General features: G+C 43.4%; 1 protein-coding gene and 2 pseudogenes across 2 annotated transcripts in view; 1 reads left to right on the top strand and 2 right to left on the bottom strand.

Annotated features, from left to right (window-relative positions):
* Window positions 1-20146, bottom strand: part of Tspan5 (tetraspanin 5) — a 193043-nt gene that overhangs the window by 89999 nt on the left and 82898 nt on the right. The window lies entirely within an intron of this gene.
* On the top strand, window positions 44-11831 carry LOC123458555 (annotated as a pseudogene).
* On the bottom strand, window positions 18303-18783 carry LOC105944244 (annotated as a pseudogene).

Raw genomic sequence — 20146 nt, 5'->3', positions numbered from 1 at the left:
CCCAACTCAGAGAGTGTAGCAGATATGTATTGAGCAACCCAGCATGACTGTTGGATCACAGCAGAAGGGTGTGCCTCCTACACACCCTCAAGTATTCAGAAGTTCAGAGGAGATGGGAATCAATGAGAGCAAGAGACGAAGGGAGGAAAAGGTACTCCTGAAAGGCAGGTAAGCCTTGGCTACGGCAGAGGGGCAGAGATGCAGAAACAAGCTGAGCTTGTTACAAGCTGAGGGAGAGTGAGGTCAATAGAGAAGAGTCTGGTCCAATGCAGCAAAGGTCACTGGAAGTTCAGAGCAGAGGGAAAGAAGGCCTGAGTGGTCCTTACCAGTCAAACCTTTGATCTTCATTTTCTTCATCTATAAAGTAGGGAAAGTGACACATGTTCAGCACTATGTCTGAAATACTTGGGACCAGAAGTGTTTAGCATTTGGTAGTTTTTTTTTTCCTTTTTTCATAATATTTATATAGAATTTACAGATTGAGCACCCTTAATCTGAAAATACAGAGCATCTCAGACTTCGATTAGGAATGTTCAACTGATAGTATCGTTTTAAGAGGCCTAAGGGAAAAAAATGCATATGAAGTGCCTGTGCTTAAAGATGGATTTGTATCACCTACAGTGTCCTGCGCTGACAAAATGAACACATCACTTTCTTTAGAGATCGTCATGCTGGGTTTTGATATTGTGGGGCACTCCAGCAGACAGTGGCTTATACTGGGGCTGTGGACCCAGACTTCTTATTCACAGAGAAAAGAGCAGAAAGATAGGCCAGCTAGTTCAGAGAAGCTGGCCAAGGAGGTTGGAGACCAAGCAAAGACTGCCACCTGTAAGAGTCTGGCCTTTCAAGGATTTGGGGCCTTTGTTAGAGTGCCCTAGACATCAAGGGAGAGAGGGAGGAGGACACAGAGAGGCTTTGAGTTAGGGAAAAGAATTTGACTCTCAGAGCTGAACTTTAAGAGACAGATGTGCAAAATCTTCCCTGATAAATAGCCTCCAGGCCTATAAAATGAAAAGCACGAAGTCTAGGAGAGAGAAGGTCAATCAGAAGGGGCATGGTCAGACTTGAAAGTGGGTATTCAAAGCCGATTTCAAAGAGAACAGTAATGGCCTTACACTCTGTGGGATATCCATGGAGATAGTGCCACAGGCAACTGCAGTCCTTGGAAGCTTTGGGCCCCACAGAGAAGGACACAGGTAGCTGAAGCCACCTTTCCGCACTGGTACACCTGCTGACTCAACAGCATTTTGCCTTCACAGAACTGACCATATCATGGCGCTTGCAGGATAATTTAGTAAGCAAGTGCCATGATGGGAGCAGGCACAAAGCATAAGTGAGATCATCTAAAAGAACACTGTGGACAGATCAACTTATTCAGCCAAAAGATTTAGTTCATTTTTAGGGGGAAGAATCAATGTTGGTTTTTTTCATCTTTTTTGGATCTTTAAATCTATAGAAATGGTGATTTTTAAACCAGACATCAAATTGTATTGAACATCATGTCCTTTCATCCTGTAAGTGGTGACAAAGAAACTGCAAGAGGACTGGAAAATGTGATCTTATCTGAGCTACTGCGGTAACATGTGTACCAACTCACGGTAATAAAGCAAAGCACCCGCCAGCTCAGAGACAGCACAAGAAAGGGCGAAGCGGCTGATACGCAGCCCCAAACCCACACCCGTAGGGTGTTGCCAACGGAGGGACTACACAATGGCTCAGTTTCATCATCTGACACAAAATTTCCAAACTTTAGCTCATAGGAACTGAATTTTCCATTCACCAAAGACTTAAGATTACCACATCTCAGAGATGAAAAATTAAAAGGTCAAAATCAGAAAACAAGGCAATCCCAGGATATGATTAACTTGTACCCCTACTGACCTTTCCAAAAGAGTGAGGTCAGGTGTGCAAACCAAAGAAAATAAACTAGGGGCGTTGAAAATGGAGCATTCTGGAAAGCATAGAATCTGCCCATATCACACAACAGGATAAACAGCTGGGAAAATAGAGCTAAGATCACTGCGTGGCAGGCATTTTAAACATGCAGACACAAATATCAAAAACATTAGAAACACGGTCTTGATTAGAGCTCACGGACTCCCTCATCCCCATCCTCTGACCCTCAGTCTCAATATAATTTCTCTTTGTGTTTGCAGAAGACTTGAAGATCTGAGAGCAAATATCTCCGCTATGCACCCTGGAGTACCAAACACATCCTCAGACACCCTGGCTTCTGGTAGACTGCGCTGTTAACATGCATTCTCCACTTACCCCACTGGCCCACAATGAGGATAGCTCAGACTATATCTTAAACATTTCCTTATTATATCTTCTGTGGTGATTTTACTGAGGATGTCTCTCGCTTTGCTGCATACTCTCCATTTTAACCAGGTCCTCTGCCTCTCTCAGCAGAATCAATTAGTTTGTCACATAAAGCTGACCATGCCTCCCTTTTCATGCCAGCTTACAGGAGGGCACATGAAGCATCTAAAGCTCACTTTCTGCGTGTCTATAACACCCACCAATGTAAAGGATTCTCTTTCCTCCTTATCTTCCCATTGTGAATTTACCTAATTTTCTTACGAAAAACAAAACAGAAAACCTGCCCCTTTAATAACAAGCATATAATAAGTAGTTATTTCTGGGCACTGTGATCCTCTTATCCCTTATATTGTATTTTATTATCTTGATTTTTTTTTGTTTGCTGGAGATTGGCATCAGTACTTTGTGTCCACTAATTGTGTGCTCTATGACTAAGTGGCACCCAGGCCCTGTCATGAATTCATAAACTACATATATCCATATATACAATCATGTATCTCTCCATAAGCAAGTATATGCTTAATATGCATATATGCAGTCATCTCTTAGGATCTATCAAGAACTGGTCTGGGACTGCCCCAATAGCAAAACTCACAGGTATTGCAGTCCCTTGTGTAAAATAGCATAGTATCTGCACAGAACCTTCATATCCCTATCTGGAGACTTTAACAGTGTAAATTTCATGCAGACAGTAGCTATACTATACTGTTTAGGGAATAATGACAAGGAAAACAGTCTGTTCGTGTTCGATACAGGTTCAGCTTTTCCCTGCCATTTTCAATTCAGGGTTGTTTCATTCTAAAGAAAGGGAACCACAGGTACTAGAGGCCAAATGCATATCCACAGGTGGGTGGGTGGATGGATGGGAAGAAATAAATATCTCACATTCCTATGATAGCTTTTCCACCCAGGAAAAGAACACTAACAATGGCAAAGGGCTTGAAGATGCTCCAGCCAGGTCCTGGTACATCAGAGGCTATGGATGACAGATGCCTATACCAAGAGTAGTTGTAAAGGCTATGATTTGTGCTGAACACAGCAAGACAATAAAGCCAAACAAAATAATGTGAAAAGCCAGCAAGACTAAAGTTTTCACATCCTTATAGCAGAAAAAGTACAATCTCCATATCCCCAATCTACTTTACCAACAGGGCATGGACAGATGCTGACTACAAATTTCAGCCATGAGCAGAGGAGAGAAAACAAAGAAAACCACAGCCATAAAAACATACAATTCAATGTCCAAGACGGCTGGGAGCCAAGGTAACTGAGACTTGCGAGAGGGACACCACTGGAAGGGAGGACTCAAAGATGCATCATATCAACAAGAAGCTGACCTTGGGCTAGAGAGATGGTCCAGTGGTTAAGGCACTTGCCTGCAAAGCCTAAGAACCCAGGTTCGATTCCCCAGTACCTATGTAAACCAGATGTACAAGGTAGCACATGTGTCTGGAGTTCGTTTGCAGTGGCTGGAGGCCCTGGCATGCCCATTCTTTCTCTGTTTGCTTTTCTCTCTCTCACACATAAATAAAGTCTTTTTTTTTTTAAAAAAAAAAAAGCTGATCTTGCTCTGGAGACCTCAACAATCTCTGTTCTTCCTTCTCTCCCACTCTATCATGTGCACATTCCACCTCCTGCAGAGCGGAACAAAACTGCCCAGTGAGCAATATGTGCTGGGCCTCACCTGACGCAGATCCCTGAGAAGGTCTGATAACCCGACCTCTCAGGCCCTGCAGGGGAACACGAAGAGACAATTAGAACCCACCTGTCCATCCATGCTCCTCTTTCTAACAAGTTCTAGCAGACCTGAGAATTGCTTTCAAACCAGGGGCTTATTACAAAGCAACAAATTATAAGCAGAGGAAGGTCTGGCCAGGAGCTATCTCAACAAAGCAAAACCAGCTAGCCAGGGAGGAGAACCACATATAAAGGGAAGTGTGGGGAGCGACACTGACCTAAAGTATGAGGCCACTCATGGAGGGCCAGGTGCATGGCATGCAGAGGTGGACCCAAGGGACCACAGAGTTCCTGCTGTGGCCCGATAAGTACTGTTCCACACAAGAAGGTCTCCCACCTACTGTGACAACTATTTTTCAAATTTACAATGCTCATAAAATGAACTTTTTAAAGCATGTTTATGAGTCCTACTGAGCTTATAGTAGCATTTTTATATATAGTTTCTCAATCAGATAAAAGAACTACATGTACTCTGGTTCTGAGGTAGGTTTGGGAAATTTGACACACTGAAAAAGGAGTCCTGTTCAAGGAAAGGTCAGCAACTGCTGACAGCGCATAAGAGAAGGCTGGACATTGATTAGACCTAGAGGAATGCGAACTACCCACCCAGGCTGCTGATCAGGAGAGAGCTCAGCCAGTGACCACTGCCCTTGGCTGAATTCTTTGGTCTACGCAGTCCAAACCTAAGTAGCCATCAATAAGAACGTGATGGGTGAGCTCTGTTGTCGATGTGATCACATAAAGATTCCAGTGCCTGTAGGGCAAGTCTGTGGGGCTGTTTCCAGTTCTTCTCCAGAGCCGGTGCCCCTTCTGGTGGGGGACTGTATATGAGGAAGCTACAGGAGAAGTACTAGGGGCTTTTCTTTTGTCTGACTAATTATGCTCCTCACTGGTGTGTGCTTTCCACGTAGCTCCCCTTGCCCCTGACTTGAGTGTACTATCCTCTGAGGACAGTGAAACCCCTGGTCCTGTGAAGGTCACCTTTGGGGAAAGATATTGTCAAATAATAAAACTTAAGGAAAGCAGTGCACCAGATGATTAAAAAGTGTGAAGAAAATGTAACTGAGTGGGAATGTCACAGAGGAGGAGTAATTTTAGAGATGCAGTGGATGGTAGGGAGCTGTGAAGGTGCTGGCGCAAGCTGGGGCGAGAATAAATGGGGGCACCGCTCTGAGAGGTGGCCTGTCCAGCCTGCTCATCCAAAGCTTGCTTTGCTCTGGATAGGAGAGGGCATAGGGGATTCTAAAACGTTCTACTCCAAGCGAGTACAAGAATGATGCTTAAAGGGGAAATCATCCTATAAAATAATTGAGTGCTACTGTAAACTGAGGGTTTGCTTTTGTTTGTTTGCTGGGCTAAGCCCAGGTCAGACAAGCGCTCTACCACTGAGCCACGCCCAGTCCTGAGCTGACTGTCTACTGGTTCTATAGTAACTTCCTGACTCCTTAGCCAGGAAGATCCATAGATACGCAGATGAGAAGACGCTGTAAACTGACTCGCTTGTGTAGCCCACCTTTCCCTGCTCACCTGCCACATGTTTACTTAGTGTGACAGTAAACAGTCCAGACTGTCTACCTCATGAAAAAGAGCCGTGTCACAAACACAGTGATTTGTTTAAAGAATCTTGCCCACTGTATAATTAGCCTATAGGTTGCCATCTGTCTTGAAGTCCTCATGAAACTAGCCATATGTTGTTCTTGTCAATGCCAACCCAGCCACATACACCCTGCTCCAAGGCAACTGCTACACATTAGACCTATGGGGTAAGAGGCGCTAGAGAACACATATTAATTCATTGCTGCCCGCGTTTGGAGTTATCCTTCAGTTCTGCTCAAGCTTTGGCCATGGCTCCCAACCCAAGCGACAGTAACAACTGTCATGACTTTCTCAAGGGGCTCTTTCAGCAGACACTGAAGTGTGCAGGTGTTAGACCCCAGACTGAATTCTTGTGTATGGTTTGAGGCAGTGATATGAAAAGAGAAACACAATCATAAGCAGTTCTTATTGTCTACTGCATTTAAGACACCATGCTTTTAAATCAGAGAAACTTCATTCTAAAGTCAGTAACAACTGCAAATGAATCAAACTGTCACTTGAAACTGTACAAAACACTCATGTAATACTATTTTAATGAGAGCAAGAATTCACAAACTGTCAAAGACTGATCTCTCATCGCCCATCAAGAGCCAAATAATCTTAATAGGAAGCTGTAGTACAAAGTGTTCTAGGTTTTAGGTTGCTTTAGCTTACTTTCTAAGCAAAATGTGAATAAAAATCATCCCAAAACGTGTCTTTGATTTAAATTCTATGGCAGGGAACACAAAAGCACTTCAGTACCTCAAGAACGCTCAGCTCTCAAGGGAGAAGTAGGCCATTAACACAGTTGGCATGATGTGGGAAAACCAGTTTTGCAATCAGCTAGGTCCCTTAGGGCATTACTGAATTAAACTGATCCATGGTCTATGGATTCAAGCATAATTATATTTACAAAACTGACCACAATGTCGTCGTCTTTATTTTTTAATTTTTAAAAAATATCTACTTATTTATTTGAAAGAGAAAGAAAGAGAGGGGCAGAGAGACAGAATAGACATGCCAGGGCCTCCAGCCATTGCAAACGAATTTAAAACGCATGCACTATCCTGTGCATCAGGTTTTATGTTGGCATGGAGGAATTGAACCTGGGTCCCCCAGCTTTGTTGGCAAGCACCTTAACTGCTAAACCATCTTTCTAGCCCATGTCATCATTTTCAAAAGGCCAAAAGTTTCCCTCTAAGTGAATGGTTCCATTTTGCTTAGGGAAGTACTTGTTGAAGTGGATGGTGCAAAAAAGAGAGATGTTAGCTTTCCAGCTCTCCTAATTCATCCATTGCTATAGTAACTCTTATCATCCCAAAATAGCCAACAAACATCTCAAGCATTTAAATATTTAGCACATGTGTCACATGTAAGGTTTGGGAGTGACCAAGGACCACAGAGACCACTCTAAGGCAAAGATGGAAGTTTTTATTTGGGGAAAAACATGAGCTGCCAGGACTGACTCTCAAAAGCGGAGCAGTCAGTCTGGGGTTACACACAGTAGGTTTTATAGGTTTTTACAATAGGGGGAAAGTGAGGAAGGGAAGGAATTTTCTTGTTAGGGCAGTAAATTTCCATTCTTCACATTAGCCATAGGGTGAGACCAGAAGTAACCCAGGGAGAGATAAGGAGTCAGTAAGTCTAGACGTGGAGCCTTGTTATGTAGGAGAGGGATAATGGCTAAACAATTTCTTGAGGAATGTGGATGACTCTTCTGTTGCCTCTGCTGTAACTCCACTTTGTCCTGACCTAACATCACCTACTCACTGTATTTGAACTGCATTTCTGCCTTTTTTTTCCCCCTCAAACTTACCAACAGTTAAGGATGGGAAGTTTCACCTCAAGGATCCCCTCCGTACCAAGAACAATTACCTTTCCCACTGCATGATAAATGTGAGGCTCATGCCTGGGGGACTTTAAACAGTTATCTCTCAGAGACCTAGAACATTCTGTCACAGTACTCTAACTCGATATATATAAAGAGAGAATGGGTATGCCAACGCCTCCAGCCACTGCAAATGAACTCCAGACACATGTGCCACCTTGTGCATATGGCTTTATGTGGGTACTGGGAAATCAAAGTCGGGTCCCTAAACTTTGCAGGCAAGCACTATAACTGCTGAGAAATCTTTCCAGCCCTTTTTATGACATTTTCAAAAAGGCTTTCTCCACCTCAAATAGTCAACACATCACACACTTACAAAGTATTCTAAAAATGTTCTTTCTCTTTTTAGTCTTTGTGTGTTTGTTTGCATATATGAGTGAGGACTCACACATGCCATGGTGCATGTGTGGAGGTCAGAGGACAACCTTGGGTGTTGGTCCTTGCCTCCCACCTTGCTTGGGACAGAGGTTCTTTGCTGTTACCCACTATGTACGTAGGCTGGCTGGCCCACCAGAACCCAGGGATTCTACTGTCTCTGCCTCCCATCTTGCTGAAGGAGCCTGGGCTACACTCATATTTCTGTGTCTAACTTTATGGGGGTGCTGGGAATCTGAACTCAGGTCCTCATGCTTTTGAAGCCAGTGAGTTACCTTAACACGAAGCCACTCTCCATCTCAGAAATGTTTTCTCTTTTGTCAGAAACTACAACATCCTGAATATTGCATGCAATGTTATTTCCATGTGTCAAGAAAAAAAATAATAATTCTTGTTTTATTTCCTATCTCTGTCTCTGAAGGCCTAAAGTATTTATCACCTTCTGAATATTCAGATAATTTACAAGAGAATAAAAAACAAACTTCAAACAGATTAGATTTTCTTTTCTTCCACAATTTATATGCACCATCGCCTTTTCCAATGTTATCACAACTTCAAATATTTCAATTAACTCAAAATTCACCTGCAATACTATAAAACTTAAGTCTACAATATCCACAAACTTTGCCTTTTGACCAAAGAGGAAAGAAAAATACTTAGTAGCAGAGGCCAGTAAGTTAAAAAGGAGATATAAAAGGAAGAGAAAGGAAGGGAGGTGGGTACTTAATAGGTTGCTATTGTATATATGTAACTACAATGACTGAGATGGGGAGGTAATATGATGGAGAATGGAATTTCAAGGGCAAAGTGGAGGGGTTGCACAGGGAGGGCATTACCATGGGATATTTTTTTATAATCATGGAAAATGTTAATAAAAATTGTGAAAAGAAAAAAGAAAGAAAAAGAACCTAGGTATACATTAATCAAATTAGATGGTTCATGTTTACTACACAGTCGAGATCTTATAATTCAAAAAAGGCATGACTAATAATATTTTTTAAACAGATAGCTACTGACTACATTTTATTGACTCTCCCTTAGTAGTTATAACTACAGAATATAATTTTTATAGCTGTTTAAAAGTAAAAACTAAAATCTAAAATACAATTTGAAAGAAAATTCTCCATGCTTCTGTATGTGTATGCTGTCCTTTTTCACATTTCTGCCTTGTCACCCTCCCTTCCAACACAGAGCTCATGCATCATACTAAGGTCTCGTGAAGGGCCTGGCACCTCTCCTCAAGTACTAATGAGCTAGCTGATGATTTAAAATGCTTTTTTTGCCCTTACAATTTCCAAAGATCTTTCCCACCGGACTCCTTGGCGGTTTTTCTCCCTGAAACTTCAGTACATTTAACGCTTAGCTCCTCCTAGCCCAAAGGTCTTTGCTACTATAGATATAATACATGACCATGACCTACCATTATGCAAATGATGTGATTTGCCAAAAGCTCTCTTAACCTGTATCAACTCCAGCTGTTTATCACACTTGAACAGAGATGTCACAGGAGTGCAGAAAGGACAAAGCAGGTTGGAAACAGGAAGACCAAGAAGACAGAAAAGAGAAGCAAAGGGGTCTGGTCTGGAGGAGCAGTTGCAGTTCTGCTACTTCCTGGCTGTGTCTACATGGGTGACTTCACTGTGAAACTGGACAGTGCTACTTCTAATGATGTTTGGTGCATTGATAGGGATAACCAGAGAGGGTGATAGGGTGAAGTCCTTGGCACCGTGCTAATAGTGACTTTTCAAGGCTTGTTTAGCAGTGCAGCATGAAGAACACTTTCAGAGATTCAAGATCATTAATTATACTTATTCAGGGTGCTGGCCGTTTCACATCAGATCACAGAATTCAACAGACATCCTGTTTTTTTGGCACATATTAATCCTGTAGAGTTAATTAGAAAGTAGAATTTATTTTAGGAAAAGAATGCAAACAGCTATGCAGAGTTAATCAATTATGCAAAGCTGTGTGGTCAGGAGGTAGCCCCAAGACTCATAAAACCTCCCAGGACATGAATTTACAACATAATCTAGAAACCCCATGTCCTTCATCTAATATCTGTGAAATTCACTCATAGACCCCCCCCACCAAGTACTCACTCTCTGATAAGAAAAAATAATCCTGGAATGAATCTCATCTTATCTATTCAAAGATGAATTCTCCTGTTAGCTCAATTTCACAACCCCCAGCCCCAGGACTACTTTATTTTCTTTCCAGTCCCTGTGCTGGGCTTTGAGGATAAGATGTAAGAAAGGCTGTCATGAGCTCTTTCCATGAGAACAGTTGCCACTTATTTAGAAAGTCCATAGCCCACAGGATTTGGTATTTTAAAAACTCACTGAACCTAAGTGCTGGGGAGCCACAGCACCACAAGCACTGACCGAGGGCCTGTGACATCTCACCCAAAGGAGTAACAGCGTGGTATACCACCCATCCCAGAATGTTCTTCCTGATTCTTACCCTTGCAGTCAGCAAATGGCCCCTTTGTTCCAGAGCCATGACCACAGAAGGAAGAACAAGCTGTCTCCAGCAACACTCTCTTGGGTGGATAGCACCACCCTCCTTCCTACCAGACCCAAAGCAAGGGCTCACCTTTCCTGCCCAGTGACCACCTCAGGAATCCTTCTACTAGGCTGGCCCTGGAAGGTAACAATGGCTATTTCTCAACTGTAAATGCCCCACAACACTGACTGGATATTCTGTATTCTTTAACATCCGAACAGTCTTGCTGTCATTACTGATAAATAAGGACATGTACTAGATGGAGCTGGGAGGGGCAGCTGTCCCCTACACAGGCTGCTGAGGAGAGCATCTGCTATGCATATGCTAGCCCCAGAAAGAGCCTTGTCATCTATAAGCCACTCCTTCCAAAGAGCTGGGACCAGCCAGCTAGGAGCCCCATTTCACTTTGGCCTTCTCCAGCATCTTCAACCTCACTCTCCTGCCTGTGTCAGGACCACCATCAACTCCACTGGAGAAAAAAAGCCATTCTCAGCCTCCACAAAGAGGGCCCAGGCATAGCCTTTTCACTCATGAACCAGGAGCAACTTCCATTTCTGGATTTAGCCAACAAATGAGACAAGGGAGGGTTAGTACCATCCCTAGCAACTTATACTGAAAGGATGCATGGCTCTGTTTTCAGAGAAGCAACAGGAGCAAACTGAGTAAGCAAAGGCCAGGACTCAATTTCTGATACATTTGGTTACTTTTGTAACCACTCCTTTGAAATAACGTTATTAGTTTTCCTTCGTAAAATCATAAGATAACAAGGTAGACACTAAGGCTTTCAAGGGCTTTTCAAGGGCTTCTCCAGTTTTGGATATCATATACAGGAAGGTTCTAGAGGTGATGGTTTGAATCAGGGCTACATAAACAATGTGAGCAACAGACATTTCAAAAACATAAAATAGGGCTGGAGAAATGGCTTAGCAGTTAAGGCGCTTGCCTGCAAAGCCTTAAGGGCCCAAGTTTAACTCCCCAGAACCCACATAAGCCAGACACACAAAGTGATGCAAGCGTGCAAGGCCACATATGTGCACAAGGTGGTGCACATGTCTGGAGTTCAATTTCACTGGCATGCCAATTCTCTCTCTCTCTCTCTCTTTCTTCTCTCTCATAAAGTAAAATAAAAATAAAAAAAACATAAAATGCCCTTTCCAGCAGTGAGAACCTCCCTACAAGAACATGCCTCTCACCAGGGTTCTCACCCCGCTCCAAAAGACGAGAAGAGGAAACACACAAAGAAGCACCTGGTACAGACCCCAATTCCTACTTCATGGGTGTCAAATGCCCAGGATGCTATAAAATCACTGCGGTCTTTAGTCAAGCACAAACAGCAGTTTTGTGTGTCAGCTGTTCCACTGTCCTCTGCCAGCCTACAGGAGGAAAAGCAAGGCTTCCAGAAGAATGCTTCTTCAGGAGCAAGCAGCACTAGAAGCAGCCTGATCAAGATGAGTGGGAAACGACCCCAATAAATACATCTTGAGTAAAAAGAAAAGAAAAGAAAAGAAAAAAACAGAAAATAGGGCTGGAGGGATGGCTTAGCAGTTAAGGCATTTGCCTACAAAACCAAAGGACCTAGGTTCAATTCCCAGGACCCATGTTAGCCAGATGCACAAGGTGGTACATGTTTCTGGAGTTCGTTTTCAGGGCTGGAGGTCCTGATGCGCCATTTTCTCTCTCTCCCTCCCTTTCCCTCTGTCAAATAAAGAAATAAAAATAAAATATTTTTAAAAAAGAGAAAATGATTTTGTCTCAAGTGGTTGTGTGAAATTTTATACAATAAAATGATATGACATTTCTTTGTATGTTAGTACCACATGCCAAGTAAACATTGCTTTTAAAACCCCAATTTAAAGGGGTGCGTCTATCATCCTTTAAAAGAATGAGCACACCCATATTATGTGATAACTGTCTCAGGCAGTATCTGCTTCATGACACTTTTAACAACATACAATAGCATCTTCTTTCATTAGCAACCTGTCTAGGAAAGAAGCTTTTCCATTTCCAGGCAGGGGACAAATACACCTGTAATCTTAGCATTTGGGAGCCTGAGGCAGGAGGATAGCCAGCCTGAGCTAAATCATAATTTTTGTTTCAAAAAAAGTTTAACAAAAAGGGAGTAGGGGGAGGTGGCTTAGCGGTTAAGACACTTGCCTGCAAAGCCTAAGGACCCAGGTTCAACTCCCCAGAACCCACGTAAGCCAGATGTACAAGGTGACGCATGCACACAGGTGGCACACATGCACAAGGCAGTGCGCATGTCTGCAGTGTGTTTATAGTGGCTAAGGCCCTGGTGCACCAATCCCACTCCCTTTCTCATTAATAAAAAAATTTAAAAAGGGAATAGGGTGGGATGTAGCTCAACTGTTAAAAGCAGTTTTCTAGCACATGCAGGGCTTAGGATTTACTCCTCAGAACCACATAAACCACTTGTGGTGGTACACACATGAAATCTCAGCATTCAGGATTTGAATGCAGGAGGATCAGAAGTTGAATGCCACCCTCAGCTATATATTGAGGTCCAGGCCAGTCTGGGCTACATGCAACCCTAATCCTAGCACTCAAGAGGCTGAGGTAGGAGGATTGCTATGAGTTCAAGACCAACCTGGACTACAGAGTTCTAGGTCAGCCTGAGCTAACGCATGACCCTGCTTCAAAAAAAAAAAAAATCTGTTTATCTAGAGAAATCAATTAGACATGTTCATTGAAACCAACATTTCCATAACTTACTTAAGAAAAATAAGCTCTCATACATCACCATTATAAACATGCACATGTTTCTATGTAGGCTTCACGCACTCAAGTCTATTTTAGGCTATGACCACCCACTATTACCAGCTGGTGCAGATGGGGCTGATGGTATAGCCTGCATAGTGTCAAGACCATTTGGCCTCAACAAAATAGTTCACAGAAACGTCATCTGACCCAGACTGCCTGTGTCCTGGAGTCCCAGCTGTCCGGCTGACCTCTTTTACTCGGCTGCAAGCCAGGGAGAGATTATGAGAGTAAATTTACCCTGGGCTCTGACTTCCCAGGCAGGCTGAGGCCCCATCTGCACTTGCTTCAGTGTGCCTCCCCGGGGGAGCTGGAACAGCAAAGCAACCCACATGGAGAAGCTGTGCGGAGTGAGGTAAAGTGAGCAGCCCGCAGAGCACAACGCCAAGGTGGGGTGCCCTGGAGGACAAGTAATGAGAAGACAATTGGGAACTATCTAGTTCATTCAGTTATCTGACTTAAAAGCCAAACCACATGCTTTTTAAAGATAATTTAACTGTTTCTCTTTTAATTCTAAAATAAGGAACCTGCCACCAAAGAGTATTCACGATGCCAGTGAGGTGGTGGCTGGCAGAGGAAGGAGTCTCTTCTGTTTGAACAGGGGCTGCTAAGGTTGTGGAACCACATACTGGTGGGTGGAGCTTTTGCCACTTGGATCTCTACAGAAAACAGAAGATCCTGGCTAGCTCTGCACCTTCTCCTCTGTGTCGTGTCATCTTCTCAAATCCTCCGTTTTGGTCAAAGGTAATGATTTTAAGCTGGAAGCATGTATAGGCTGACCATCTAAAACTAGACAGGCTATAAAGGGAGCCAATCAAGTTAATCAGAATGATTTGTTGGTGCTGCAAAGCCCATCAGACTTAGATACACAAACAAGAGTTCATCTGCAGGGGAAGCCTACTTATTTGGCTTTCATTTCCTAAGATTTGTGTAAATGGTGAGCAAACTTTTTTTTAACAGCAGAAAACAAAAGTATGTAAGCTACAGAAAAGTAAGAAAGCTTTTTAGAATGTACAGCCAAGCAGCAGTTACTTCATGACAATGGCTTGGCTGGCAACCACACTGCCTAGAGAAAAGACTGGTCCTCCTGGGCACAAGACCACATCTAACATGGTCTACCTGTGTAACCCAGGTGCCCAGACATGACAGCGTGCCATAAAGAAAGCCAAAAGTCACTGGCAGAAATCCCCTGTCTCAGTACTTTCTAACTCCCCTGTCTTTTAGGCAGCTCTTCTTTCTCCTGGTTCATGTATCCATCTCATTCTGGGCTGGTCCTTTTCTAAAGTATTAGTCTCTCTGTCACAATTACAGTTCCACAGACAAGGACAACACAATACAGTAAAGTCCAAAATGGGTTGGCTTTTTATTTATTATATTAACATCTAGACATCCTATCACTAACAAATAGTTTACTACACTTTACAAATTCTTTCCTTTGTCTTTAGCTCAACCTTCTACCTTAAAAACAAGCAGGAGAAACAATTCAAAGTCAGCTGCATAGTGAGTATTTTGCCTCTAAGTATGTCTTTTGTCAGGAGACCCACTGCATTAAGTTACACATTCTGTCACAAGACTAAGGAAAAGTTGTGGTCACCAGGGGTCACAAGGAGGCAGCTCTAGCACTGGCCTGGTATCCAGGCTAACTCACACCCTGGTTCAAAGGGCAATGCTGCCTGGGACTAAATTCACACAAAACCACAAAAAAAGAGTGTTTGTAACATGCACTGATAACGAAAGAGAAATGAAAAAAAAACACAAAGCAGAGATGTACTTTTGTTTATATGGTCAGTGTATGAAGGCATTCACCACACTACTTTCCCAAGATCACAACACAAGTCTCATAGCCGAGGTACCCACCATGACCTCTACTCTATGCTTAAAATCACCTTTCTCATGGCTAACAACTCGACAAAACAATTGTTCAAAGAGCTTCTCAAGCTGCTTTTAAAATGAGGCTCAAAATATCTTCCCAGTCCACTAATGTATTTTCCACGTCACTGACCATCTTTGGTGGTGTCACACTATGCTCTTACTGACGCCACTGTCTTGTGGTCAGGTGCCCACCTCATCAACCTGCAAATCCCAAAGGTAGGGCTTATGTTGACAGTACCTTATCTAAGCACAAGTCACTAGAATGGATGCATTCATGGTACTATGGGACCCACACATGAATAGCTAATATTAGTTGTTGTCCCTATATTCCTTGGTATTACCCAAAAGGGGAGTGGGACAGCAGATCTACTTTCACCTAGAAAATATAATGCCAGAGGCTGGTGTGTAGCTCAGTGGTGAAACAGGTGCTTAGTATTATGAGGCCCTCAGATGGATCCCTGGCACCATGAACCACAAACAAACCAATCGACGAATAGACAGAATTTTAAAAACCAGAAGATTGTACTGATCCATGAGTCATCTACTTTGCCTCCACAAGACAATTTCAACTTGTCAACAGAAAAAATTAGGACACCATAGGTTAGAAAAGCTTTTTGTGTCATTCTTTTACATTCTACTTTATTTTACCAGTTGAGTTCTAGATTTTCACTTTCACTCATGACATTCCAATATAACTGTTCTTCGTTTTGTCTCCCCTTTATACCCACTTACCCAAAGCTTTCCTTAAGTCAATAATCTCTAACTGGCCAAACAGACTGGAAGAAGGAGAAAATGAGTCCTATAGTCCTGACCAATTTTTAACCTAATGAAAGAAGGGCACAGTTATGAGAAGGCATGAGCTGGTGGGCTCAGGCAGCACAAAGAACCAGGACTAAATCCAGCCCATGGCTCAGTTATGTGACTTTATCCACATCAGTTTATTCAGCAACAACTTGGGAAGCCACAGTGAGGCCACCCTCACAGGTACTAAGGGAGGGGAACAACAGATTATATGTAAAGACCCTTCTAGGGAAGCCAGAGTCATACACCTTCTACCCATCTCCCTCTCCCACCTGCTCTCCACTGCTTATCAGTGCAGGCTTTTGAGGTATATGTGCACATAATATTGCAAAACTCTACTGTATTTGTTCCATTGTCTAATCTCAAACCCCTCTGCAAAGTCAACAGGCCCCTACTCTATCCTCTGGCTCTACATACAGATGCCATGACATGAACCACTCTTACTATGAGAGTGGAAAAAATGACATTTGATGTAAAGATGATTTAAAAAGTGATATGTAAACAAACAAAATGTTCCCCTCTTTTTATTTAAAAGTGCCCAGCAAGTAAATAAACAGATTTGTCCAAGTTCTAGTGGGGCCAAAGGGTATAAACAATGCTCAGCTCTGCTTCTCAAGTACCTACATACTATGTAGCAGTCAGAAGCAGCTCTACAACTGTTGAACCATTGAACAAATATATTTTCCATGCCTGAGAAGGCAGGCAAGGAAACATATGTACAAAGAAGAAATGAAAACACAAAATCACTTGCAAAGACATTATACAGAGTTCCTATTACTACATGAGGACTTACTAGCTCAAAGCCATGACTAGAATCCTGTACTGTATTTAAAAATCATTTCCTTGCTGAAATACTCCTTTCAAAGTTTCTGCATTTCCCTCAGGCTAACATGTCCCCATCCAAGTTTTTAAGAAGAAAAAGTCTAAAAGACATTTTATTTCTTCATGCCATAGGTCTAACGCCACTGCAAAGCACAGAAAGGGGAACTTCAGAAAGGACGCGGTTATCAAGAGACGTGAACATGCCTTGGATGGAAAAGTTCCAACTCAATCTAATTCCTTGTATTACCGATAAGAAGTGATTTAAAATCTGAGGCTATCTTGCTCTTCCGTCCAGTTAGCCATGCAGGCTTGCCCTCGAGGACAACAGCGTTCTTGAACACTTCCTTCACCTTCGTTACCTCAGACAGAATTCCAAGCAAGGGACTTGTCAAGTCAGGACGGATGCTGAAAGAACATTAGACTGACAGTCAGGAAACCGGATTCCTAGTCCAGATTCCACCCAAATCCAGGTAAGCAGAGCCTTGGCTGGTTGATTTCACCTCTCTGACTTCCAGTTTGCTTCCCTGTGGAGTGAGGAGTTGTGGGAGATGGCGAAGTTTCCTCCCTCCACCAGGATATGGAAGCTGCATGCTCAGATGGAAGATAGGCCACCACGGCTTGGTAACTGCTGACTAAATCTTATTTTTAAATCAAGAATAATTTTGATTAAGACCACAATTAGTAAAAGGTTAGTCCTGAAAACGTCCCAGCCTCTAGGATGAGGAACAGGCCCATATTGCTCTTCTCTGTCACATTAAACTGGTCATTTGTCTCCTTGTGACACATGTGATCAGAGTGGTTCATAGGATGACAGTGCTATGCGCTCACTCTTGTCCTGGATTTCTCCCTGAAGGGGACCAGGTGATGGATCCAACTGCACAAGAGACAAACATGGAAGCCTTGTTCCTTTATCTAGCTTGACTTATTTGAAAGCTCAATGGACTGCAGAGAAACATACAATGTAATGAAAGGGAAGAAAAAGAGTACAGTTCCTCCCAGGCGATAGTGTAAATTTCATAGTAAACAAACTCTTTCTAAGGAAGGTTTTCATGTTTGTTTGAAATAAGACAATGTTGAATAAACCTTACAATGAATTTTGTATCTGGTCTCACCTTTTTTCTGTTCTGTTTTGTTTTTTGTTTTTTCAAGGTAGGGTCTCACTCTAGACCAGGCTGACCTGGAATTCACTATGTAGTCTCAGGCTGGCCTCGAACTCATGGTGATCCTCCTACCTATGCCTCCTCCCATGTGCTGGGATTAAAGGCATGCGCCACCACGCCTGGCTTCTCCTTTTTATTTTTAAAGTCTGCTTGTGAACACCTTTTCTTTTTCTTCCCCTTAACATGCCTGTTTTGAGATCAGTCAAGACAATATGGCCACTGAGACAGCAACACCCAGGAAGAAAGCTACCTTTCTCACACCACCCCCACTATTATTTCTAACTCTGAGGTTTTAAAGCCAAAATACATTCTTGTAAGGTCTTAAAACAACCCTTCCCCAAAATAAGGCAGCTTTATGCTGTGAAACATCAGTTTTTGGCAAACATTCTATTCTGCTGTCCTTGTTTGTCCAACAGCTGTCAGGATCTTCTCCAAAAACCGGCTTTTCCTTCATAAGGACACCACCGCACAGCTCACTGGCTGTCCAGGTACGGCTCACAGCTTAAGTGCACAACGCTGTTGAACAAGAGCTCCATGGTGGTTTCACGGGCCTGGACATTTTGAGCGGGTCCCCGTGTCTTCCGTACATCCCGGCAGATCCTGGAGAGGCAATACTTGCACTGCGCATCACAGGCATTCTTGCTCTTGACACTGCTCTCACAGCACCTGTCTTGTTGCCTGCAGTACTTGGTCAGGGAAGGGATGCCAATGTGAAGATGAACACCAAACAACAGACAGCCACGACCGTTTGGTGGGGGTGGGTTCACACCCACAGCGTGGAAAAGGCTTTGATCCATTGCTGCACTTGTGCTTGCAGAGCCCGTCCTTGGGGCCCAGAAGGTCTGGGGTGGTGTTCGAGTATGTGTCTATCTTGTGGATGGTCTTCTGGGTAGCCCTCCAGTTGGTGGTCTGCTCCTGCCCTGGCCCTCTGACAAAGCCAGAAGCAGCAGGCATGCTTGCAGCTGCAGGCGCAGGGCTATTGGCATGGCAGGTCTAGGCCACCGTGTCCTGGCCTCCGGGTCCCTAGGCTGCACCGCCACCCTCAACTCCACCACAGCCTTCTTCTGCCTAAGTATTATTTCTATATCCTGCTTCTCAGTCTCTTGAAAAGCTGGCCTGAGAAAGTAAGTCCCAGGCAAACACTGAAGAACCCATGCCATTAAACAAAGTGGTGATACATCCAGGATCCCCTGCTGACTGAACTCAATGACAGTGAGGGGCCGATTTTTCCCCTGCCAGCCGTACCAAATGCAACTGCAAAGTCCTTCCTAGCATTCAGGAGTTAAGTCTATGTCACACCGCTTTAAGCTAATTTATAAGGCGCATCCTAAAAATGTTACCAGAAGAATCCATCTCTCTCACTTTTTCTGTCCTCGCTCTCTTCTCCTAACCACTGGAGGCATTTTGGAAAAATTCAAGCTTTCCTCATTCAGGGCCTTTTCTATGTGAAGACACCAGACTGTAGGCCTTATGCAATTTCTGAGTTAGGGCACCGTTTCCAAGGTAACAAGTTAAAAAAAAAAATAAAGAAGGCACAGACAGGTCTAGGACATTTACTATGTAAATGAACTAGGTCATGCACTAATTTTTCACAAACAGGCAAGAAGATATATTAAACTCTCCACTGCCCTCCATTTACACCAGGAAGAGCTTATTTAGACTTTTACAACAGACATAATGATTCTTCTCTAGTAATGCAGTTTCCAAAATACAAAACTCCAGAGAGCTCATGACAATGAATCAGGCGAAAAGCAGCATCTATAGGGAAAGTCTAATGGATAAAGGAAAGGAGTCTGGGAGTACTGGATCTAATTCCAGTCACTTGTTTCTGTAGTTCCCTTACAAACAATGGCACAGCACATGCATGCCTGCCAGCTTGCCACACAATGGGCAGTTACAATTCTCATTCTGATCTTCCCACCGAGGCAATGACAGGCACAAGAAGCCCACAGTTCCTGCTGGAGAAGTGACTCTGGCTTCCAAGTGGAAAGGGGGAGCCAAGGAGGCGGTGCCCCATCCTGCCCTTTAGACAAAGGCAGGGAAACGAATGCTCTGGCAGCTAGCAGGCTGTGGGGCTACCAGCCAAGGGTGCGGGGCAGCAGGACAGCAGCTCTTCCTGTGGCAGATGCCCCGCGATGGCCAACACACACACCATGCTATCATGTGCCAAGGGTTGCTCCCGCTCCCGAGGGTGTCTTCAAGACAAGAGGAAGCCAAACGAGGGAAGGGTGGATACATCCACGAAACTGCAGAAATCAAAAACAAATAGACGCTCTCAAGGACACAGTGGAGGTGGTGAAGAAATTCCTGGGTGCCA

The sequence above is a fragment of the Jaculus jaculus genome, chromosome 2, assembly GCF_020740685.1.
Source record: "Jaculus jaculus isolate mJacJac1 chromosome 2, mJacJac1.mat.Y.cur, whole genome shotgun sequence".
NCBI classification, from domain to species: Eukaryota; Metazoa; Chordata; class Mammalia; order Rodentia; family Dipodidae; genus Jaculus; species Jaculus jaculus.
The sequence above is the reverse complement of the archived record's forward strand: the minus strand, read 5'-3'. Positions and strand labels throughout refer to the sequence as shown.